Below are 24,911 nucleotides of genomic sequence, written 5' to 3'. Positions count from 1 at the left end.
ACACAAAATATATAACAGTTATATGACATCCAAAACATGATGTCACAGTAAATACTGTAACTCTGCTTTTGTCTTTAACACATAAACATAGGAACTGTATTAAGGTTATTAGCAGGTTTAGCTGTATACACATATAAGCTATACTAGCAACCTAGGACAGGTCTTAGCTGGCCAGCTACAAACTGATTATTTGGATGATCAGATATGTTTTGGTTATCTGGTTCTGGACAATGTTAGAGGTGTTCATGAGTCTTAACACCTCTAACATTATCCAGAACCAGATAATCATTGTCACCAATCAACACGACAATCAACACTACCTGACAGCAAAGGAAGGAGGTATGTGTCAGGTTGTTGCCATTATATAGATCCCCAAGGTAACCTACAGGTAAAAGCTGGAATAGAAAAGGTGAAAGCTATGAGAGACAAATGGCTAAAGGAAAATAGTGCAGTCAAAGACTCATGGTGGGGAGGCACCTTTTTCTTCCTCCACCCTGCCAACTGGTTCAAAACTTTGGGAGGGTGGTTCATGGGAATTCATAGCATATGTATTGCTCAGGCTACTGCTTATGTGCACAAAGTATGTACCAAGAGAAGAGATTATAGAGACTGTTGAGAAAATCTTCTGTCCTGCGCCAGCTGCAGAACTGAAGAGATCTCAAAATGGGGGATTTTTGAGGGATGAGGATCCATTTTCTATAAACATGTCCTCCATCTTGTGTATATGGGAGATTTAGGTCAGGTCCTAAATGGAGCTTACAGGATTAAATAGACAGATATTAATAAAGCTAAAAACAAGGTCAAAAAGTCAGTTTGTGTGTAATAGAACCCACCCCCACCCCAGTTTCCTCTCTAGCAGAGCTATCTGTCTGTGTCTCAGGAGGTGCGGGGGGAGAGGAGAGAGGAATGGAAACATACGTATGGTCTTGTATAGTTTTACGATTTATATCTTGTAACTGCAAATGTCATGTTTGTCATGTGATAGTTTTTTTTTCTGTTTCAAGCCAATATTATTGTGAGCTTGTCTTGAAAAAAGAGAAATCTGATCCACATACATCCAATGCATGTCTCAGTTTCCCGAGCGCTCGCATCCCATTTAATTTGGATTCCAACAATCATAGGGTGAAGGGATATTTCCCTAACACGGACGACAACGTCTGGGGTTCCAGGATATCCAGGTAGGAGCACCATGACAAGTGCAAAAGCCGCACTTAAAGGGACACTATAGGCAATCCTACACCTGGGGTCCACCATCACCTTCTACATAGGGGGACCTGGTCCCTTGTTGCTGAAATGCAACTGGGATCAAGACAAAGGGACCCCCAGGCCGACGTCCCACCCGGTAGCGCACTGCATGATCAACTTATATAACATTTCCTCTGAATTTTATACAAGGTTAAACACTACTCCCGAGTACTGGAGAAACATATTGTGTGATTGGAGAGCATTGTGCGTTAATTGTATGGTATGAACATTTAGACTTTTTAATATAAGATTTTTCCGACAGAACTAATAAGCCATGAATATTCTTTAATCTTCCATTTCTTGACACACAATGTTAATGCTACCAATTATTTGAATAATCGTTTATTTTTAGGAACTGTGTTTCCATTGATGTATAAAATATACAAAGCGCTGGAAAGAAACTGGTATTAGTTCAGTCAACTGTACAGAATGCTCCTGACTAGGAAGCGTCATTGCATATCCTGAGTAATTACAGAGCTTGGGTAATTGGATTAATAGAAAAGAATTACCTTAATTATAATGTAATCACAGTCCAATTCAGAACTGAAAGATGTAAAACGAGATGCGAGGCATTTAATGAAACCACTTGCATATATCTAACCTGTTATTTGCAAGTGGGTACAGTCATACCTGCTATTTTTAAAAACAGCTTGCAGTGCAGTGAAAAATTAGGTTCCAATGTTATATTGACAACAACTTCAATTGTCTTCTCGTGGGCATAGCTAAAGGGGGCACAGACGTAGCTACATAAGAACACAATAGTATAAATTTATAAAGTATAAACTTTTGATAGTCCTGCTGATTGACCGCTGTCCACAAGACAATGGGCAGATTTGCTAATTCTACAGATGGCGGGAACTTTAGACCGGCTGTCTAGATCTGCACCAGATTTATCACAGGGGCTCAGGCTGGATGATAAATCTGGTTTAGAGAAAGACACTTTTCTTCTATGACTCTATACTAAATAATGGTTGGCTTACTTTGAGACAGAATTTTACATCAGAATTGTGGCGCGCTAACCACATCCCTTTTCTATGAAACCACACCTTTGTAGATGTGCCTAACTATGGAAGGCAAACCTGTTACACAAGGGCCATGTCCACGCCCCCCACACATCATTAAAGGCTCACTCAGTCCGCAAAACACAGATACCGGCCGTGTGCATTTCGCAATTTTGCGGAACGGAACAACCGAACAGTCCTATCCTTGTCCATAATGTGGATAATAATAGGATATTTTCTATTTTTTTTGCGGAACGGCTATGCGGGCATACGAAAATGGAATGCACACTGAGTCATTTCCGTTTTATGCTGCCCCATATCAGTATGTCCACATGACTGTTCTGCAGAAAATAATTATTGCGGACACGGATAGGCACTGTTACAATGGATCCGCAAAAAAACAGATGCAATACAGATGTCTCACGGGCATCATCCATATTTTTTGTGGATCTTTGTTTTGCAGACCACAAAATACATATGGGCGTATGCATAAGCCCTGAGAAGTAGGGTGAGCTTAGGTGTTTGGTTCTCAACTGGATCAACTGGATTTATTGTAAAACCTTTCAGATATTGTGTGCATGAAAAATTAATACTGAAACGGGTGCAGAATTCCCTAATATTGTAAAAACAATAAATCAGAATTGTCATTTCAGTAAAACTATCTGCATATACTGTAAAGGCGAATGTCATAAATAGCCTAATTGTCAGTGGCGTAACTAGAACTGACTGGTCCCCACAACAAATTTTTAAAAGGGGCCCCCCTTGGTCCCCTTAATGCAGACCTCAGACCAAGAAAAACTCACATCTCTTCTCTTCTTGCAAGCGCCTCTGCTCTTCATGCATGACTGTGTCTAGGCAAGCACTACACTGTTACCTGATGTCGCACAGCGTGGGGTCATAGTGCGCTGCTGAACACACTATGTCCCATCCTGAAGATAAGCACTGCTAGGTGCCTGGTGATGAAGGCCGCAAGTACCCGGTGAAGAAGACCAGGGAAGGTGGGTAATACCAGTGCTAGAACTAGGAGCACCAACCATACTCCCCACTCCTTGGGCCCTAAAAATAAATCCATTTGTCCTCCTCCTAGGCCCCTTCCTGAGTTTGAGCCATGTAACAGCTGCCTTGCCTGCTTCCACGATAGCTAAGCCTCTGAAAATTGTAATTTACCCTTGAATAAAAAACCTTCAAAGTATCAGCCTCTAGACATCTCCGTTTCATGCAACTTGCCATCCATCGCTCGTTGGACCAGTTTTATGTTTTCCTATCTGAGCGCTGCACAATCTAACGACAGAGACCCTGAGCAAAATGCTGGATCACTTACTTTTTTATTTAGTTATCTTTCGAAAAATACCTGTTGACCAGCTCTAGAGGGATCCAAATGCTGGAGTCTTCTCAATGATGTGTGTAGTGGCCTCATACTCTTGATCTTCCGCTCTGTCACCATTGATTGGCAGATTACTCCCTGTATTGGTTTTCCATCTTTTGGGGCCTTTTGGGCAGACCTCCACATGGCTGGATCAGAGGGAAGCAATAGATAATGTGACACAAGGGGGATGCATTACCTCTGTGGACAGTGATTGGCTGCAGCAGCCAATCAAACCAGATATTGATATGTGGGCAGTAGCAGGGGTGCGAAGTAGCCGGAAACCAGTGGCGGGGAGTAAGTAAGTATGCTTCCAACAGCAGGGCTGGCCATGTGGGGGTGCTCAATAGCCCCCGAAGATGGAAATACCCATTAAATCTTAGAACAACCCCTTTAACTTGTTGCTGCAACTTTGGCAGCAATAATAACAACCAAATGTAAATGCATAGACATGGCATTCTCTGGCGTTGCGTTACCATGGACAAAACCTGTGGTGGACCATCACAGCAATGTTCAGGGAAATCATGAAACATCAAGGAACTGCAGGTTTCTCAAGCCTCAGGTAACACTGGATAACTGCGGCTCATAGTATAGTAGCTGGAAACCATTGCTATCTATAAGGCTACTTTCACACTGGCGTTTTGGCTTTCCATTTGTGAGATCCGTTCAGGGCTCTCACAAGCGGTCCAAAACAGATCAGTTTTGCCCTAATGCATTCTGAATGGAAAAGGATCCGCTCAGAATGCATCAGTTTGCCTCCGTTCTGTCTCTATTCCGCTTTGGAGGCGGCCACCAAGACGAAACTGAGCCAAACGGATCCGTTCTGACACACAATGTAAGTCAATGGGGACGGAACCATTTTCAGTGACACAATAGAAAACTGATCCATCCTCCATTGACTTTCAATGGTGTTCAAGATGGATCCGTCTTGGCTATGTTAAAGATAATACAAATGGATCCGTTCTGATTGGATGCAGACGTTTCTATTATCTGAACGGATCCGTCTGTGCAGATCCATGACGGATCCGCACCAAACGTGAGTGTGAAAGCAGCCTAACATAAAGGCTCATACCACATAGAACAAGAAACACCTGGATGACCCCCAGGCTCATCTGAATCATTTTCTGTGGATAGATTAGTGAAGTACAAATGTTTTTACAGTACCACCAATGAAAGTGATGATAATCTATGTACAAAGCTGCGGAAAATGTTAGCACTATATAAATGAATATTATTACATCATGCAAATATGGTGGTGATAGCGTGATGGTTTGATGATACTTTGCTGCTCTGGACCCAGGTGTAGCCCATGAGTTCTGCACTGTAGCAGAAAATTCTTAAAAGGGTTGTACCATGAAAACCAGCCCTTGGATGTGAACACATTTACAATTGCGTGAACTTCAAAATGTATTATAACCACTGAGTTATACATAAAGTATATCTGTTTAGCGCCACCTGCTGTTTGTTCTGTTCCTTATATATCTGTCCACCTTGCTGAGGGGGACACAGATGTTCAGTCCTATCCTTTAACCATCGCCAGTTCTACCTTCTGTTAGGAGGTGTGACAGTTACAGGGAGAGAAATGCAGCATACAGGATACAACTCCAGAGAAAGGACACGTCCACTGAGCTGTGATACGGAGTGAGCTACAGAAGAAAGGACGTGCCTCCTGAGCTGCCACCAGCTACAGTATATCTACTGCTAGAAGCTGTGAAAGTTACAGGGAGAAATCTACAGCAGAAAGAAAACATCCTCTGAGCTGTCATAGGGAGAGAACTGCAGCAGAAAAGACATGCTTCCTGAGTTGCCAGCTTGATGTAAATCTAACAGAGCATTTGGAGCAATGAATGGGAGATCTCAGGATCCATGTGAGGTACAGGGTTGGTTCTGGCCTTGTTAGAAAGAGATTGCCATGTCCTATATGATGTCTGTGTGTGAATGTTCTCTTTAAAGGGATTCTGTCACCAGATTTAACCCTATTAAGCTAGGAAAAAAAACAAAGAAGGGAAAAGGCTAGCACAAATAAATAAATATAAACTTTATTGAAGTCTCAACACGAGACAAAATACGGTAAAATACAGGTAAAAAACAATACTGTGGTGGGTATAGAACACACAGGAAGAAATGCAGCACCACTAGTATATCAGCATATACATATACACTCACCTAAAGAATTATTAGGAACACCTGTTCTATTTCTCATTAATGCAATTATATCACATGGCAGTTGCTTCAATGCATTTAGGAGTGTGGTCCTGGTCAAGACAATCTCCTGAACTCCAAACGGAATGTCAGAATGGGAAAGAAAGGTGATTTAAGCAATTTTGAGCGTGGCATGGTTGTTGGTGCCAGATGGGCCGGTCTGAGTATTTCACAATCTGCTCAGTTACTGGGATTTTCACGCACAACCATTTCTAGGGTTTACAAAGAATGGTGTGACAAGGGAAAAACATCCAGTATGCGGCAGTCCTGTGGGTGAAAATGCCTTGTGGATGCTAGAGGTCAGAGGAGAATGGGCCAACTGATTCAAGCTGATAGAAGAGCAACGTTGACTGAAATAACCACTCGTTACAACCGAGGTATGCAGCAAAGCATTTGTGAAGCCACAACACGCGCAACCTTGAGGCGGATGGGCTACAACAGCAGAAGACCCCACCGGGTACCACTCATCTCCACTACAAATAGGAAAAAGAGGCTACAATTTGCACGAGCTCACCAAAATTGGACTGTTGAAGACTGGAAAAATGTTGCCTGGTCTGATGAGTCTCGATTTCTGTTGAGACATTCAAATGGTAGAGTCCGAATATGGTGTAAACAGAATGAGAACATGTATCCATCCTCTGATGGCTACTTCCAGCAGGATAATGCACCATGTCACAAAGCTCGAATCATTTCAAATTGGTTTCTTGAACATGACAATGAGTTCACTGTACTAAAATGGCCCCCACAGTCACCAGATCTCAACCCAATAGAGCATCTTTGGGATGTGGTGGAACGGGAGCTTCGTGCCCTGGATGTGCATCCCTCAAATTTCCATCAACCGCAAGATGCTATCCTATCAATATGGGCCAACATTTCTAAAGAATGCTATCAGCACCTTGTTGAATCAATGCCACGTAGAATTAAGGCAGTTCTGAAGGCAAAAGGGGGTCCAACACCGTATTAGTATGGTGTTCCTAATAATTCTTTAGGTGAGTGTAAATATCCAGGCTAATGAAATCATGTAGATATAACATGGTATAAAAATGACACATAGACCGAATATCTAAAACATAAGGCCAAGCCACGGCTGACAAAACAGGATGGAGATCCAAGACAGTACAAAGAGGTATAAAGTGCAAAGTGCAAAAATACAAAGTACATGGATCACAAATACTGAACTAACCACAATGGAGCCATGACATAAGTACCTGAGTGAAGCTTCACGCGAAACGTGCGTTGGGGTAATCCGGTTCACCACTCAGGTACTTATGTCATGGCTCCATTGTGGTTAGTTCAGTATTTGTGATCCATGTACTTTGTATTTTTGCACTTTGCACTTTATACCTCTTTGTACTGTCTTGGATCTCCATCCTGTTTTGTCAGCCGTGGCTTGGCCTTATGTTTTAGATATTCGGTCTATGTCATTTTTATACCATGTTATATCTACATGATTTCATTAGCCTGGATATTTATATGTATATGCTGATATACTAGTGGTGCCGCATTTCTTCATGTGTGTTCTATACCCACCACAGTATTGTTTTTTACCTGTATTTTACCGTATTTTGTCTCGTGTTGAGACTTCAATAAAGTTTTTATTTATTTATTTGTGCTAGCCTTTTCCCTTCTTTGGTGTTTTACTTTACGTGCAGGTTTGGCACGGGTACTCACTTTTGTGAGTCATTTATTGGTGTTGACCTATTAAGCTAGATAAAAGTAGGAATAGGCTAGTTAGGTTTAGCTGACATTAGCACATCGCTAATGTCAGCTAGCTTAATAGGATTAAATCTGGTGACAGAAACCCTTTAAGGGTATACTCATACTTGCCAAATTTGTTATAGAAATATCTGTGACTGAAAATCAGTTTCATTCATTTTTTTAAGTGGCAAGCACATGGATATCTGCAAACCCCATTCAGATGTATTTTCTTGGCATATGTGCTGAAATAAAAGGCCCAATATATGCCGTATGTATAACAGACGCTCTTATTGTGGTGGGCGATTGTATAGGAAAGCACATACTTTACACATGCTCCATACTTTATTGAACTTTGAAGGGTTAACTTACACTGTGATTTATGCTGTTTAAATTTTACTGTTTTATATTTGTGCCCTGCATTTATATGTTTATTGCAATATATCCTGTTCATTTGCATTGCACTGTGGAAGAGGTAATACTAAGAGACTTTGGGACTTTCCAGCCTGTGCACTGAGAAGCTAGTAATTTTCCACTGTTACAATAAGGGGCTATGCAAAGCTAAGTTTTGGAAGGAAAAACAGACTCAATGAACTTTTGACTGGTTTAGCTCACTCAGATGGTTATTTACATTTGGAAGCTAATAGAAAGAGAAAATAGGCAATTTATTAGGTTATGTAGGATTAATAGTATGTCACAGTCGTTACCTTTGACTGTGACCTTCCGTTCTTGCTCATTCGGCGCTCCTCGCTGAAGTTCTGTTCCTGTGTGTCTTTTGTGGTTCTTTATGGGTTAACTCCTCTGTGTGCCTATTAGGAGTTAATCCTCTGTCTGCTCCATGGGTGTGGTCTCTCTGCTGCACCCATGGAACCTGTATATAAGGCTGAGGTTTCCTCAGTTCTGTGTCAGCTCTCCTGGTGTGTGTTGTCCTGTCCTGCTCCTGGTTTGTACTCTCTCTCCCATGCTGCTGACCCATGGGATCCGTGTCTGTCTGTCTGTGCTCTGTGGGTTTCCCTACTTGTTCATTTGTGTCCTCTTTCCCGTCCATTTTGCGTCCTTTTTCCTGTCTTTCTGTTCTGCCAGTTATGTTTTAGTTACTTTGTGTTTATTCTGATGTCTGTGTTCAGCAAGCCTTTGCAGCAGAGTGGCATGACAAGGCCATGCAGTTTACTACTGGTGGAGCAAGTCCTTCTCTGCTCATTGCCACTCCTGCTCCCTTGCGTGAACTCCTGTTTGTATTATTAGTTGCCCTGTTTTGTATTCATATGTCCGTGTTCAGCAAGCCTTTGCAGCAGAGTGGCATGACAAGGCCATGCAGTTTACTACTGGTGGAGCAAGTCCTTCTCTGCTCATTGCCACTCCTGCTCCCTTGCATGAACTCCTGCTTGTGTTATTATTTGCCCTGTTTTGTATTTACCTGTCTGTTATGTTTGCCTATGTGCCGTCGGTACCTTCTGGTACCTGTTGTCCATTCGCTCCTGCTGTCACTGTCTAGGTCACGCTCCAGAGTGGACCCTGGCAACTTCCTGCGGCTAAGTCTAACCCTACCATCTAGGGCTCTAGTGAAAACCAGGAGTTGCTTAGTTACGCCCCTCTGGAGTATTACTAGACAGTGGCGCAGTGGGGGTTTTCTCCCACTGTGCTGACGGTACATAGAGCTCATGTTTTATCTGTGCTGCTTTCCATGTTTCTGTTTGTGCAATAAACTCTTATGTGTCTGTACCTGATTTCCGTTTATTGCTTGACGACGCGGTGGTCTCTCCTGGGACCTCCAACTCGTGACATAGTAGCTATGATTCTTCTTTGAAGCAATCCTTAGAGTTAGTAGAGAGATTATGAGTCAGGGGTTATGATAAGAATGCAATTTCTGAAGCATTCTCACTAGCAAATCAAGATCACAAACATTTTTTATTTTAGGAACATAGGTATAGATCAGATTAATTAATTTATTTATTTAAACATAGTCTTTTTTCAGATCCTATCAGACAGGTGATTAGAAAAAACTGATCCAGATGCATGAGGATTTGGCAGATCTTGCTCAACAACCCCCAACAACATATTATTGCATTTTGCGGACACAAGAATATTAGAGAAGAGCAAGTACTAGGACCATGTGGTCTTAATGAGAGAAATGACATCTTCCTTTTTATAATGTGTGTTTTTCTATGTGTCGTGTGTAGCTATTTTTCATATGTATGAGATAATTAGGTACTGGGGATTTAATTGGGTTCATCCTCTATCCCATCATGCCTTGAAAAAGCGTATGTGTATACGAAACGGCTGTAGTCTGTATCTGATCGTACCGCTTGAGCTACGCCTTAGAGCTGCACATTTCTTTTTCTATTGGATTCTGCTTATGTCCTCTTTGTTCCACTGAGAACCACCAGAGTGAAAACCGCATCTCTGCTGCTCCACCTGACATGTAGTGGTGAGTGAAGATTGTGTTCTTTTGAATGTACATCTGGAAACTGCTTAAAGGGGTTGGTCACTTTCTTGTTACCAATATGTAGGTGAGATGACTATATAGCACTTACTAATATAGTGTCACTGCCAGTTTTGTGAGAAGGTCTAGCAGACGTCCCTCTCTACCTCTTGCATGATGTTCTTTGTTTTTGTTTTACTTTGTCATCTTCTTTCCTTCTCCCAGGTGTCACCTATTTAGACTAATCGTCTCCCTTTATATTCCCTCCCATACTGCCTCACTTTGCGGTTTATCCTACTTCCTGGATGAAGTGCTCACTGCTGGAGGCTGGTGCTGCTGTTTACTCAGATAGGTATTTTCATGTATTGTGTTTCCTTGCTGGCTTGATTCTAGGTGACCCTGACTCCGTCCGTATTAAGTGCAGGGAGCCGGTGGTCGTGTCCCCTCACTATTATAGGGTTTTCAGGTGTCACACAGTCTTAGGTACGTGGGCATGCAATCGTCTACCATTGAGACCCTTGCATGGGCATAGCAGTCAGGGAGAGCTCTTAGGGTTTTATAGGGCTCACCTATATGCTCCTTAGTTTGGGATCAAGCCAGTCGGACGTTTATTCATAAGTTCCAGCTATCTGCAACATCATCCGTGACATATAGGCTTGGTTGGTATTCTGTGCTGTTTGCTATATTTCATAAGCCAAGCCAAATCTTCTGTGCTGTTTACGTAGATGTCTTGTTCATAAGATGGCCGCTGATTGAGGGTCATGAGATCAGACAAATCTGCATTTAAATACACCTGCTCTGAACTCCCAACAGTGCAAGTGCAGATGACAGGTGCAGTGTATTTGAACAAAGGAGAAATCAAGTGGAGGTGATTTGTCTGGTCACATGTTCCTCCATCAGGAGCCATTTTCAGAACATGACCTCCGTGTGGGCAGCACAGAAGACTTGGTAAACAAGGGGACATACCTAATGATAGAAAACGGTGCAGAATTTCAACAAAGATTATGTTAGTAAGTTCTCTACAGTTCATTAGATATGTAAGATACTCTTGGCTGGTAGTATTCACTGTCTCTTGACAATACCCTTCTGAGAATTTGCCCATATTCTTCCCTTCCTCCCACCCCACTTTGAAACATGTGTAATTCCCTTTATAATCCCCCTTTAATCATTCCCATTGATTTAAGGCACAATACAAGTCTATGGCATCCATGAACTGCAACATTGTTTCTGTTGGGTTGTACTTATCCAGCTTCACTCCTCCCACTAGAAAGTTCTGGATCAATTAGAAACTTTATAAAAGTAGATCAGTCATAGCTCCTAAGGTTCTGCAGATAGGTGCCAGTATTTAGTAAAAGAGAATCTACCAGACGCTAAGACAGGGATACCCTGCCTGGTGACAGAGCCGCAGACCCTGTGGCCACCAGCCCTTTGGCCAAGATATCAGCCTTCTAAAAGAGAGACGGACAGCTAGCTCAGGCCTTTTGGGATGTCCTAGTCAACATTTTCCATTACATTTTAAAAATGTAAAAAAATATAACAAACATTTTTTTTTTTATCATGCACTAAAATCCATAAAGTACATGTAATAAGCTACGTGTTTCGGACAAACGCATGTCGTCCTTCATCATGGCATATCATATAATGTGCACACAAGTTTTTTTTTTTTTGTTTCAATGGTTTTTATTGAATTTTACACATACATAATGCGTAAAGACCAAAACAGAACCAAATACAGATTTCACAAATAGAAGAGATGACACATAATCTCAATGATATTAGGAAACATTTGGAGAACTTGTACAAGAAATATATAATCTTATCCTTATCTGGGAATGGTATTTCTAACATGCAAAAAATATTAAAAATCAGTATGACTGTGATAAACAAAACCATAGAAAAACTAATCAACTCTACTGGTCGCAGTGGGTATCCTGGTTTTTATTCATTGCATTGGCACACAAGGTTCTTAAAGGAAAAAAGCACCGGTAGATTCAATACATTGGAAAGGGGAGACACCCCATCCCCAATCCAATTTCATTAGCATATAAAAAATAAATAAATAATAATTTAACTCTTTTTTTCCCCCCTAAAGCCTACCGAGAGGCTGTGAATGTTGTATAACAGGACATAGAGAACCCTACGAGACCTCACTACTTATTAATCGTAGTAATTACATGTTGATATTGGATTTTAGTTTGGAGAGCGATGCACTAAACCCAAACCCTCATTTCTTCATGTTCCTGCAGTTGTTTGAAGACTCTCCATAATCATATCCTATAATCATCAGTATGATAATTATGAGGAGAGGGGCGCTGAGTGAGAGGTCATCGCCGCCAGTGTCTGTCCTGTGAATCAGATGCTGATTATAAGTACCGGGTATATCTCATTGATGCTGCTCTGACAGCAGCTGAGGATTCAGTGCTAAACACCTGCCTCACTAAAAACCATTATGTTTATTTCCAAATCAATGAGAAGGTCCCGTCTCCCCATCCACCCCCTCAGGGAAAAACAAGCACATAATAAGAAGTGAAAGGAACTTGGACATTTACTTTCAAAGCTCATTTTCTGTTCCCTCACTTCCATTTATTATAATTCTCGCCACTAATTATGCCCCAGATGCAAGTTCTCTCTGTACGGCATGTTCCCTGAGATTCATAGAACAATATGGTCACATTTAGGTTCTTTATCTTGCTTTGCAAAAATGTGATTGACATGGCAGGGATGTGCACAGAAGTCATGGGGTCCCAGAGCAAAGGGGTTTTCCGGGACCCAACATGTTCCACAAACCCACTTTAGTTACACAGAACACACTTGTAGTAGATAGTTTGTAATATACATGCCATTTTAAAGTAGTGTGGAACGGCCTCCTGGGAATACAGTCACATGATGCGCCTCTTCTGAAAATCCAGGTGCCACTGATTTCATGTCCTTTATCAGGTTTCCCACCTGCGCTATGGGCAAATTATCACATCTGCTGTGTATGGAGCCAGAACTATTTAATCCCAGGTGCATACGCAAGCTCCTGCATCCACCTCATCTGTGCATGCGCCAGGAACAGGAGTAGTTCTAGCCCCGTCCACAGCAGACGTGATGTCCTGTCCATAGCCCAGGCTGGAAACGTGCTAAAGAATGTGATGTTGGCAGAAGCTGGATTTTAAGAAGAGGAGCATCAGTTGACCGGGTTTCTGATCCATGCAACTTTAGAATAATAAGTATATTATAAACTTTCTCCTGCAGTTGTGTTCTATGTAATTAAGGTGGATTTGTGGAACCCATTAGGTCCTTGAAAGCCCCTTTAACTTCATCTCGACAGGAGAGCTCAGTTGTTTTTCTGGCTAAATGATATACACACGGACAAAGTTGTGGGTACCCTTCCGTTAAAGAAAGAAAAACCCACAATGGTCACTGAAAAAACTTAAAACTGACAAGTAATAATAACAAAAAATTTAATGAAAATGAGCTAATGAAAAGCAGACCACAATGTTTTTGAATTGTAGAATAATTTAGAAAACTAATGAATCTGGCGTAGGCAAAAATGATTGTTCCTTAACTTAGTATTTTGTTGCAAAAGCAATCAAGAGATTTTTGTAAGTCTCATCTGCACCTGTCCACAGGTATTTTGGGCCAGTCCTTGTGAGCAAACTGCTCCAGCTGTCTCATGTTTGAAGGGTGCCTTCTCATGTTTGAAGGCTGCATGTTTGAACTCCTTCTACAGATGTTCAGTAGGATTTGGTTAAGGTTCTCAGAAGGCCAATTCTTAGCTCGTTACTGTTCTTGAATTTTTTCGACTATGTGTTTTGGGTCAATATCCTGTTAAAGGACCCATGACCTGCGACTCAGACCAAGCTTTCTGAACAGCACATTCCACTCCAGAATGTCTTAATAGTCTTGGGGAGTACTATCTCTCCTTGGGGAGAGATTGCTTTAATCTGTGTGAGGAGACTTATATGCCACACATGCTCTCTTGATAGTCTTGAGATTTCATTGTACCCTCACAGATTCAAGACACCATGTGCCAGATACAGCAAAGCTGCCCCAAAACATAACTGAGCCTCCTCCATGTTTCAAGGTAGGTACAATGTTCTTTTCTTTGTATGTTTCATTTTTGCATCTGTGAACATAGAGCTGATGGGACTTGCCAAAAAGCTCCAGTTTTGTCTCATCTGTCATTCTGACATCTTCCCAGAAGCGTTGTGGCTCATCAATATGCATTTTGGCAAAGTCCAGTTTAGCTTTTTTATGATTTTCTTTCAACAGTGGTTTCCTCTTCAGTCGCCTTCCATTAAATCCACTTTGGTTAAGATAGCGGAATGCGTTCGCTGAGCCAAAAGCTCGCGCATGCGCCGTGGATACACATGTCAGCGCCTGGAATCTGCCTCACAGGACGCACTGCACATGCGCCAGCCAGCAATGAGGAGTAAATAAATTAACATTGGGACGGTACTGGGCTCCAGGAGAGGGGCCATGTCTGGGCTCCAACGGCCGGAGGGACAGCCCCTTGGGCACCTTACTCAGGTAATTACCATATTAATAAAAGCGATTTTCTACACAAAGAACAACACTTAGGGTAGTAATACTAGTATATTTTAATACAAAACGATCAGACTGATGTGGTGATGTTAAAAGCTCTGTCACTAAAATCCAGGTGACAGAATCCCTTTAACTTCTGAATAATATGTGCAACTTTATTAACAGAAACATTAAGCTGTTTGTAGATGGTCTTATAGCCTTTACCCTTAAAGGGGTTATCCCACTTCGCCTTTTTATACTTACCTGCTGCCACCGCGCCGTTCACTTCCTGGATTCTGGCTGGGGGCTGGCTTCATCTTGATTAAAGTCTTTTCCCGGCCGGGCCGCGCGCTGGACTGAACGCGCACGCTGCCGCGCATGCGCCATGTGACTTATTTCTGGCCAGTATAGTACAGAGCCGGCGTGCGCGTTCGCAGCTCTGTACTATTCTGGCCGGGAAGAAGTCACTGTCGCACATGTGCGGCAGCGTGCGCGTTCAGGACAGCAAGCGGCCCGGCCGGGAGAAAAGAAGGAGTCTTCTGAGCAAGCGCGACCATCGGGATTCTGGAGAAGAGCGGTGGCCGTAACCAGGGGAGACCGAGTCACAACAATAAGGTAAGTGGGGATAAATTTTATCCTAAACGGTGGGAATTTGTTAATCAAGTATATTTACAAAAATGATCACTGTCAAATCATTAACTGATTTAACAGTGATCATTATGATGGGAATACCCCTTTAACATGGTTGTCTATAATTGTCTTTCTAATCTCCTGAGACAATCCTCTCCGTGGCTTTCTTCAAAGCATAGTGAAAAAGCAGTTTTTTGCCTTTCTGTCTTACCCCCTCAGTGCCAGATCAGCCTTGTTCTAAAGGCACGGTTAATCCGAGACAGATCAATGGAAATACTGTTAATGGTGCAATGTAAACATGAGCAGTGGACAAAAACCTACCCAAGTGTGTACGCCTCTGAGCCCAGAATTGCTGTATGCGTGAAACAATTTGTAACTGTGCTGAACGCTTTAGATTCCTTGTGGTTTGGGATAGCGCTGAGGTTAATAGAGATGGTTCATGGCACCTCTAATTCATTTCTATTTAGACAGAGAGCTGTTTTGCTAATATATAGATCCAAATTCATTTCCCCCTTCATCCAGCCATAAAGTTGCATGATGAAATTCTGTAAAATTCTGTCTACCAGGTAAGGGAAAATGGTTGCACTTTAACCCCATAAGGACACGGCCATATTTCACCTTAAGGCCCAGGCAATTTTTTGCAAATCTGACCAGTGTCACTTTATGTGTGAACAACTTTAAAACGCTTTTACTTATCCAGGCTATTCTGAGATGTTTTTTTTCGTCACATATTGTACTTCAGCAGTCTGCCCGTTCCCCTGAAGACGCCAAGGCTTTTGGCGAAACATGTCGGGGGGCAGTGTCCTGTAAAGTGTTTTAATACAGCATCAGTTTGCAAAGTTCCATCACTATGACTATTAGCTAAGCAGCCAGATAGGGGTAGATGAGGAGGAGAGCACGCCAGCTACTAGTTAAGTAATAGATAGGAGTGAGAGTTAGTTAACTCCTGTGACGGACCACAAACAATAGTGGTATGATTGATCTGGAGCAGCACAGCACGTGCAGGAGCTGCTAAATATAAAGCAACCAAAGCAAAGCAGTGACCTGTGACGGACCACAACTAGTGGGATAACAGAACTGGAGCAGCATAATACATGCAGGGGCTGCTAAATAAAAAGCAGCCAAAGCAGAGCAGTGATCTGTAACGGACCACAATTAGTGGTATAACTGAATTGGAGCAGCATAGCACGTGCAGGTGGCTGCTAAATATAAAGCAGCTAAAACAGATCATTTATATATACCATTATATCAGATAACTGGCAGCACCTCCAAGAGGTACCCCCAAGACACTAGAAAATTAACCACTATGAAGTTTGTTTAAAATAAAAAACATCATACAGATTGCAAGCTGAGCTGATAATTTTAATTGAGAATGTTATGTCAAACGATTTATTAACTAACACAAATAAATGTTACGCTTTAATTTAAATATACTATCACATGTGTCAATTTAGAGACAGCCATTGATCCTAGCGATCATTTGAAAAATTCAAAAATTTGTGTCTCAACACATTGTGAAGGATCATTCCAAAAGTTAATAATATTTTACTTCATGACACTGGTAAAATGGAGTAAAAAAAAAATAATCATTTTTATTTATAAAAAAAATACCAAATTTATAAAAAATTTGGAAAAATTTGCAAATTTCCAAGTTTCAATTTCTCTACTTCTATAATACATAGTAATACCTCCAAAAATAGTTATTACTTTACATTCCCCATATGTCTACTTCATGTCTGCATTGGGTATAGGTGATTTCTTATATCTGGTCATCACTGTGAATTTATTCTAGTTTATGCACTTTAGCACATGCACGTGGTTCTTTATCCCTTAGCCATGCAGCCAATGTTATTGAGACTCATCCTGTATATCCTCTGTATGTACAATTCATTGCATATCTAAATGTTTGTTAATTATATTACATTTATATACGCTTGTTACTTTCTTGACATGTATGCAGCGCCAGGATGGCGCTTTTTCTGTCACTCTCCTTCAATTTTTAACGGCTTATTATATATATTTTAATCATGTTACAATAAAAAAATTATTTTTATAACGGTACTGTGTGAGCTCCGCTTTATAATAGATAGTAATAACTCCAAAAATAGTTATTACTTTCTGTCTTTCATGTTTGGATCATTTTGTGAATGCCATTTTATTTTTTGTAGATGTTACAAGGCTTAGAAGTTTATCTTCAAATTTTCCAGAAATTTTCAAAAACCCACTTTTTAACCACCTCCGGACCGCTGTACGCACAGACGCGTCCTGGAGGTGGTTGATTCATTCCGAGTGGACGCATATACGCGTCATCTCGCGAGACGCGAGATTTCCTGTGAACGCGCGCACACAGGCGCGCGCGCTCACAGGAACGGAAGGTAAGAGAGTTGATCTCCAGCCTGCCAGCGGCGATCGTTCGCTGGCAGGCTGGAGATGTGTTTTTTTTAACCCCTAACAGGTATATTAGACGCTGTTTTGATAACAGCGTCTAATATACCTGCTACCTGGTCCTCTGGTGGTCCCCTTTGTTTGGATCGACCACCAGAGGACACAGGTAGCTCAGTAAAGTAGCACCAAGCACCACTACACTACACTACACCCCCCCCCCCCGTCACTTATTAACCCCTTATTAGCCCCTGATCACCCCATATAGACTCCCTGATCACCCCATATAGACTCCCTGATCACCCCCCTGTCATTGATTACCCCCCTGTCATTGATCAACCCCCTGTAAAGCTCCATTCAGATGTCCGCATGATTTTTACGGATCCACTGATAGATGGATCGGATCCGCAAAACGCATCTGGACGTCTGAATGAAGCCTTACAGGGGCATGATCAATGACTGTGGTTATCACCCCATATAGACTCCCTGATCACCCCCCTGTCATTGATCACCCCCCTGTCATTGATTACCCCCCTGTAAAGCTCCATTCAGATGTCCGCATGATTTTTACGGATCCACTGATAGATGGATCGGATCCGTAAAACGCATCCGGACGTCTGAATGAAGCCTTACAGGGGCATGATCAATGACTGTGGTGATCACCCCATATAGACTCCCTGATCACCCCCCTGTAAAGCTCCATTCAGATGTCCGCATGATTTTTACGGATCCACTGATAGATGGATCGGATCCGCAAAACGCATCCGGACGTCTGAATGAAGCCTTACAGGGGCATGATCAATGACTGTGGTTATCACCCCATATAGACTCCCTGATCACCCCCCTGTCATTGATCACCCCCCTGTCATTGATTACCCCCCTGTAAAGCTCCATTCAGACGTCCGCATGATTTTTACGGATCCACTGATAGATGGATCGGATCCGCAAAACGCATCCGGACGTCTGAATGAAGCCTTACAGGGGCATGATCAATGACTGTGGTTATCACCCCATATAGACTCCCTGATCACCCCCCTGTCATTGATCACCCCCCTGTCATTGATTACCCCCCTGTAAAGCTCCATTCAGACGTCCGCATGATTTTTACGGATCCACTGATAGATGGATCGGATCCGCAAAACGCATCCGGACGTCTGAATGAAGCCTTACAGGGGCATGATCAATGACTGTGGTTATCACCCCATATAGACTCCCTGATCACCCCCCTGTCATTGATTACCCCCCTGTAAAGCTCCATTCAGACGTCCGCATGATTTTTACGGATCCACTGATAGATGGATCGGATCCGCAAAACGCATCCGGACGTCTGAATGAAGCCTTACAGGGGCATGATCAATGACTGTGGTGATCACCCCATATAGACTCCCTGATCACCCCCCTGTCATTGATTACCCCCCTGTCATTGATCACCCCCCTGTAAAGCTCCATTCAGACGTCCGCATGATTTTTACGGATCCACTGATAGATGGATCGGATCCGCAAAACGCATACGGACGTCTGAATGAAGCCTTACACGGGCGTGATCAATGACTGTGGTTATCACCCCATATAGACTCCCTGATCACCCCCCTGTCATTGATCACCCCCCTGTCATTGATCACCCCCCTGTCATTGATCACCCCCCTGTCATTGATCACCCCCCTGTCATTGATCACCACCCCTGTCATTGATCACCCCCCCTGTCATTGATCACCCCCCCTGTCATTGATCACCCCCCTGTCATTGATCACCCCCCTGTCATTGATCAACCCCCCTGTCATTGATCACCACCCCTGTCATTGATCACCCCCCTGTCATTGATCACCCCCCTGTCATTGATCACCCCCCTGTCATTGATCACCCCCCCTGTCATTGATCACCCCCCCTGTCATTGATCACCCCCCCTGTCATTGATCACCCCCCTGTCATTGATCACCCCCCTGTCATTGATCACCCCTCTGTAAGGCTCCATTCAGATATTTTTTTGGCCCAAGTTAGCGGAATTATTATTTTTTTTTCTTACAAAGTCTCATATTCCACTAACTTGTGACAAAAAATAAAATCTCACATGAACTCACCATACCCCTCACGGAATCCAAATGCGTAAAATTTTTTAGACATTTATATTCCAGACTTCTTCTCACGCTTTAGGGCCCCTAGAATGCCAGGGCAGTATAAATACCCCACATGTGACCCCATTTCGGAAAGAAGACACCCCCAGGTATTCCGTGAGGGGCATATTGAGTCCATGAAAGATTGAAATTTTTGTCCCAAGTTAGCGGAACGGGAGACTTTGTGAGAAAAAAATAAAAAATATCAATTTCCGCTAACTTGTGCCAAAAAAAAAAAATTTCTATGAACTCGCCATGCCCCTCATTGAATACCTTGGGGTGTCTTCTTTCCAAAATGGGGTCACATGTGGGGTATTTATACTGCCCTGGCATTCTAGGGGCCCCAAAGCGTGAGAAGAAGTCTGGTATCCAAATGTCTAAAAATGCCCTCCTAAAAGGAATTTGGGCCCCTTTGCGCATCTAGGCTGCAAAAAAGTGTCACACATCTGGTATCGCCGTACTCAGGAGAAGTTGGGGAATGTGTTTTGGGGTGTCATTTTACATATACCCATGCTGGGTGAGATAAATATCTTGGTCAAATGCCAACTTTGTATAAAAAAATGGGAAAAGTTGTCTTTTGCCAAGATATTTCTCTCACCCAGCATGGGTATATGTAAAAAGACACCCCAAAACACATTCCCCAACTTCTCCTGAGTACGGAGATACCACATGTGTGGCACTTTTTTGCAGCCTAGGTGGGCAAAGGGGCCCATATTCCAAAGAGCACCTTTTGGATTTCACTGGTCATTTACCTACTTACCACACATTAGGGCCCCTGGAAAATGCCAGGGCAGTATAACTACCCCACAAGTGACCCCATTTTGGAAAGAAGACACCCCAAGGTATTCCGTGAGGGGCATGGCGAGTTCCTAGAATTTTTTATTTTTTGTCACAAGTTAGTGGAAAATGATGATTTTTTTTTTTTTTTTTTTTCATACAAAGTCTCATATTCCACTAACTTGTGACAAAAAATAAAAACTTCCATGAACTCACTATGCCCATCAGCGAATACCTTGGGGTCTATTCTTTCCAAAATGGGGTCACTTGTGGGGTAGGTATAATGCCCTGGTATTTTAGCGGCCCAAATGTGTGGTAAGGAGTTTGAAATCAAATTCTGTAAAAAATGACGAGTGAAATCCGAAAGGTGCTCTTTGGAATATGGGCCCCTTTGCCCACCTAGGCTGCAAAAAAGTGTCACACATCTGGTATCTCCGTACTCAGGAGAAGGTGGGGAATGTGTTTTGGGGTGTCATTTTACATATACCCATGCTGGGTGAGATAAATATCTTGGTCAAATGCCAACTTTGTATAAAAAAATGGGAAAAGTTGTCTTTTGCCAAGATATTTCTCTCACCCAGCATGGGTATATGTAAAAAGACACCCCAAAACACATTCCCCAACTTCTCCTGAGTACGGAGATACCACATGTGTGGCACTTTTTTGCAGCCTAGGTGGGCAAAGGGGCCCATATTCCAAAGAGTACCTTTTGGATTTCACTGGTCATTTACCTACTTACCACACATTAGGGCCCCTGGAAAATGCCAGGGCAGTATAACTACCCCACAAGTGACCCCATTTTGGAAAGAAGACACCCCAAGGTATTCCGTGAGGGGCATGGCGAGTTCCTAGAATTTTTTATTTTTTGTCACAAGTTAGTGGAAAATGATGATTTTTTTTTAATTTTTTTTTTTTCATACAAAGTCTCATATTCCACTAACTTGTGACAAAAAATAAAAACTTCCATGAACTCACTATGCCCATCAGCGAATACCTTGGGGTCTCTTCTTTCCAAAATGGGGTCACTTGTGGAGTAGTTATACTGCCCTGGCATTCTAGGGGCCCAAATGTGTGGTAAGGAGTTTGAAATCAAATTCTGTAAAAAATGACGAGTGAAATCCGAAAGGTGCTCTTTGGAATATGGGCCCCTTTGCCCACCTAGGCTGCAAAAAAGTGTCACACATCTGGTATCTCCGTATTCAGGAGAAGTTGGGGAATGTGTTTTGGGGTGTCTTTTTACATATACCCATGCTGGGTGAGAGAAATATCTTGGCAAAAGACAACTTTTCCCATTTTTTTATACAAAGTTGGCATTTGACCAAGATATTTATCTCACCCAGCATGGGTATATGTAAAATGACACCCCAAAACACATTCCCCAACTTCTACTGAATACGGAGATACCAGATGTGTGACACTTTTTTGCAGCCTAGGTGGGCAAAGGGGCCCACATTCCAAAGAGCACCTTTCGGATTTCACTCGTCATTTTTTACAGAATTTGATTTCAAACTCCTTACCACACATTTGGGCCCCTAGAATGCCAGGGCAGTATAACTACCCCACAAGTGACCCCATTTTGGAAAGAAGAGACCCCAAGGTATTTCGTGATGGGCATAGTGAGTTCATGGAAGTTTTTATTTTTTGTCACAAGTTAGTGGAATATGAGACTTTGTAAGAAAAAAAAAAAAAAAAAAAATCATAATTTTCCGCTAACTTGTGACAAAAAATAAAAAGTTCTATGAACTCACTATGCCCATCAGCGAATACCTTAGGGTGTGTACTTTCCGAAATGGGGTCATTTGTGGGGTGTTTGTACTGTCTGGGCATTGTAGAACCTCAGGAAACATGACAGGTGCTCAGAAAGTCAGAGCTGCTTCAAAAAGCGGAAATTCACATTTTTGTACCATAGTTTGTAAACGCTATAACTTTTACCCAAACCATTTTTTTTTTACCCAAACATTTTTTTTTTATCAAAGACATGTAGAACAATAAATTTAGAGCAAAATTTATATATGGATGTCGTTTTTTTTTGCAAAATTTTACAACTGAAAGTGAAAAATGTCATTTTTTTGCAAAAAAATCGTTAAATTTCGATTAATAACAAAAAAAGTAAAAATGTCAGCAGCAATGAAATACCACCAAATGAAAGCTCTATTAGTGAGAAGAAAAGGAGGTAAAATTCATTTGGGTGGTAAGTTGCATGACCGAGCAATAAATGGTGAAAGTAGTGTAGGTCAGAAGTGTAAAAAGTGGCCTGGTCTTTCAGGGTGTTTAAGCACTGGGGGCTGAGGTGGTTAAGGACCAGTTCAGATCTGAAGTCACTTTGTGAGGCTTACATAATAGAAACCACCCAAAAATGACCCCATTTTACAAACTAAACCCCTCAAGGTATTCAAAACCCTCTAGGTGTTCCACAAGAATTAATGGAAAATAAAAATAGAGATAAAATTTCAAAATTCCACTTTTTTGGCAGATTTTCCATTTGAATCCATTATTTCCAGTTACAAAGCAAAGGTTAATAGCCAAACAAAACTCAATATTTATGGCCCTGATTCTGTAGTTTACAGAAACACCCCATATGTGGTCGTAAACTGCTGTACGGGCACACGGCAGGGCGCAGAAGGAAAGGAATGCCATACGGTTTTTGGAAGGCAGATTTTGCTGGACTGGTTTATTTACACCATGTCCCATTTGAAGCCCCCCTGATGCACCCCTAGAGTAGAAACTCCAAAAAAGTGACCCCATTTTGGAAACTACGGGATAGGGTGGCAGTTTTGTTGGTACTAGTTTAGGGTACATATGATTGCCGCCGCTGAAACGCTGACTTGGGGAATTGTGCCCGCACTGCAGGCTGTCACTCTCAGGCAAGAGGGGACGGTTAGGGGGCATGGTTACCTTGACTTGAAGTAAGGAGGCCGCTGCCCCCTTGACTTCAAGCTGGCCGGCACTATAGCGCTGATGGAGAATAAAACAGCGTTTTTTGAACTTACGCAGCATCTGACAACAGGATGAAATATATGATTATTAGCAGGCTGCGGGCTACTATGTGGTACTGCTGTCGGGTGTAGATGCATTTTTGAGGTGACAGGTTCCCTGCTACGGGCAGTTACAGGGGTTTTGACTGGCCATTGGCTGGGTGGCCCACTGGGTCTGAGACAAACAATGGCAACTGAACCAGGAATTCATGGAGCAGTACAGCACCACAGTTATGTATTGGAATGTCATTGATGCAAAATGAATCTGTACTCCTAGCATGACAAATGTAGTAATCCAGACCAGAGAGTATTACAATTCTGTAAACATTTTTATTTATTATTTTATATTGTAATGTTATGTATTTTGTATTGTATTATATGGCCGTAACTACCAGAAAGAATGGATGGCAATGGTTAACTAGAAACACGGAGGGGAGAGTTCCTGTGTAGCCACAGAGAGGAGAGGAAGCCTGAGCTCCTGCTCCAAAAGAAGATTCTTCAGAGAGATCTCTTAATCTTTTGCCTTAACTGAAGTCTTGAGTGCTAAATTGCCGCCATCCAATCTGCCTCCATAATCCTTACTGGTGCCAGAGAAGATTTGCACTTGAAATCTGCTGCTGTTGAATGTATTGGAAGTTCTACGTTGCACTTTTTAGGTTTAATTCTGGCTACCTTCTTTAGTACTATAATTCCACAGCACCGTTCCCTAGGGAACAACGGCCCAAGGGAGTACACTGTGACAGAACACTTTCTCCGGGCCACTACCACTCCCATCCTCCGCACTGGCTCCTCTGGGGCTCACTGCACAAAGACCCCTCTGCGCATATAAGTGTCTTTAACCTCACCATCAAATTTGGTCCACAGCATTTTGCAACTAATGGTGTGCTCCTCCTGGTCAGTGAGCTCAGCAGAAAGGCAATGAAAAAGTGTGACTCTCCCCCTCCCCACCCCAAGTGGGACTTGGACTCCTGCCTTGGGGCACTGAGAAACTCATTGAGTACCTACAGGCTTTACCCTACTTTGACCACCTGGTCAACATATTCATGATGTGCAATCAACACTGCTGCTCCCTAGCTGAAGATAAGCTCTTGAACCTCAGACCCTTGCTCAAAGTGCAGTGCATTAGGATGCCATTTAATAAGGTAACCAGCCTGCTGAACCACATCATGGTGGTCGCCTGCCATGCCCTGGATATCAGTGCCATGGTGCCATTTATCTGGCTGTTTGAAAAGTGAGAGCAGATATTACAGTTCTATGACAGGGTGACGGATTGTAATACATGCAACCTATGTCCATCCAGAAGGAGTTCACCAGGACATGCCGCTTAGCCTGATGAATAATTCTCGATGACTGGATGACCTGGAGCAGGCATGCTCAACCTGCGGCCCTCCAGCTGTTTCAAAACTGCAACTCCCATCATTCCCTGACAGCCTACAGCTATCCACCTACAGAAGGGCATTGTGGGAGTTGTAGTTTTACAACAGCTGGAGGGCCGCAGGTTGAGCAAAGTGGCGTACCGCCAATATAGGCAGACCACGGCGTTGCTATGGGGCCCGCGGCACAGGGGGGCCCGGAGCGCATGGAAGGCCCCGCCCCCTA

The 24,911-nt window shown here is 42.6% G+C and overlaps 1 pseudogene; it reads left to right on the top strand.

The window, feature by feature from the left end:
- The first annotated feature begins 230 nt into the window (after positions 1–230).
- On the top strand, positions 231–24,662 carry LOC120987068 (annotated as a pseudogene).
- The last annotated feature ends 249 nt before the right edge of the window (positions 24,663–24,911 follow it).

The sequence above is a fragment of the Bufo bufo genome, chromosome 1, assembly GCF_905171765.1.
Source record: "Bufo bufo chromosome 1, aBufBuf1.1, whole genome shotgun sequence".
Taxonomy (NCBI): Eukaryota; Metazoa; Chordata; class Amphibia; order Anura; family Bufonidae; genus Bufo; species Bufo bufo.
Note: the sequence above shows the minus strand (reverse complement) of the source record. Positions and strands in the feature narration are given on the sequence as shown.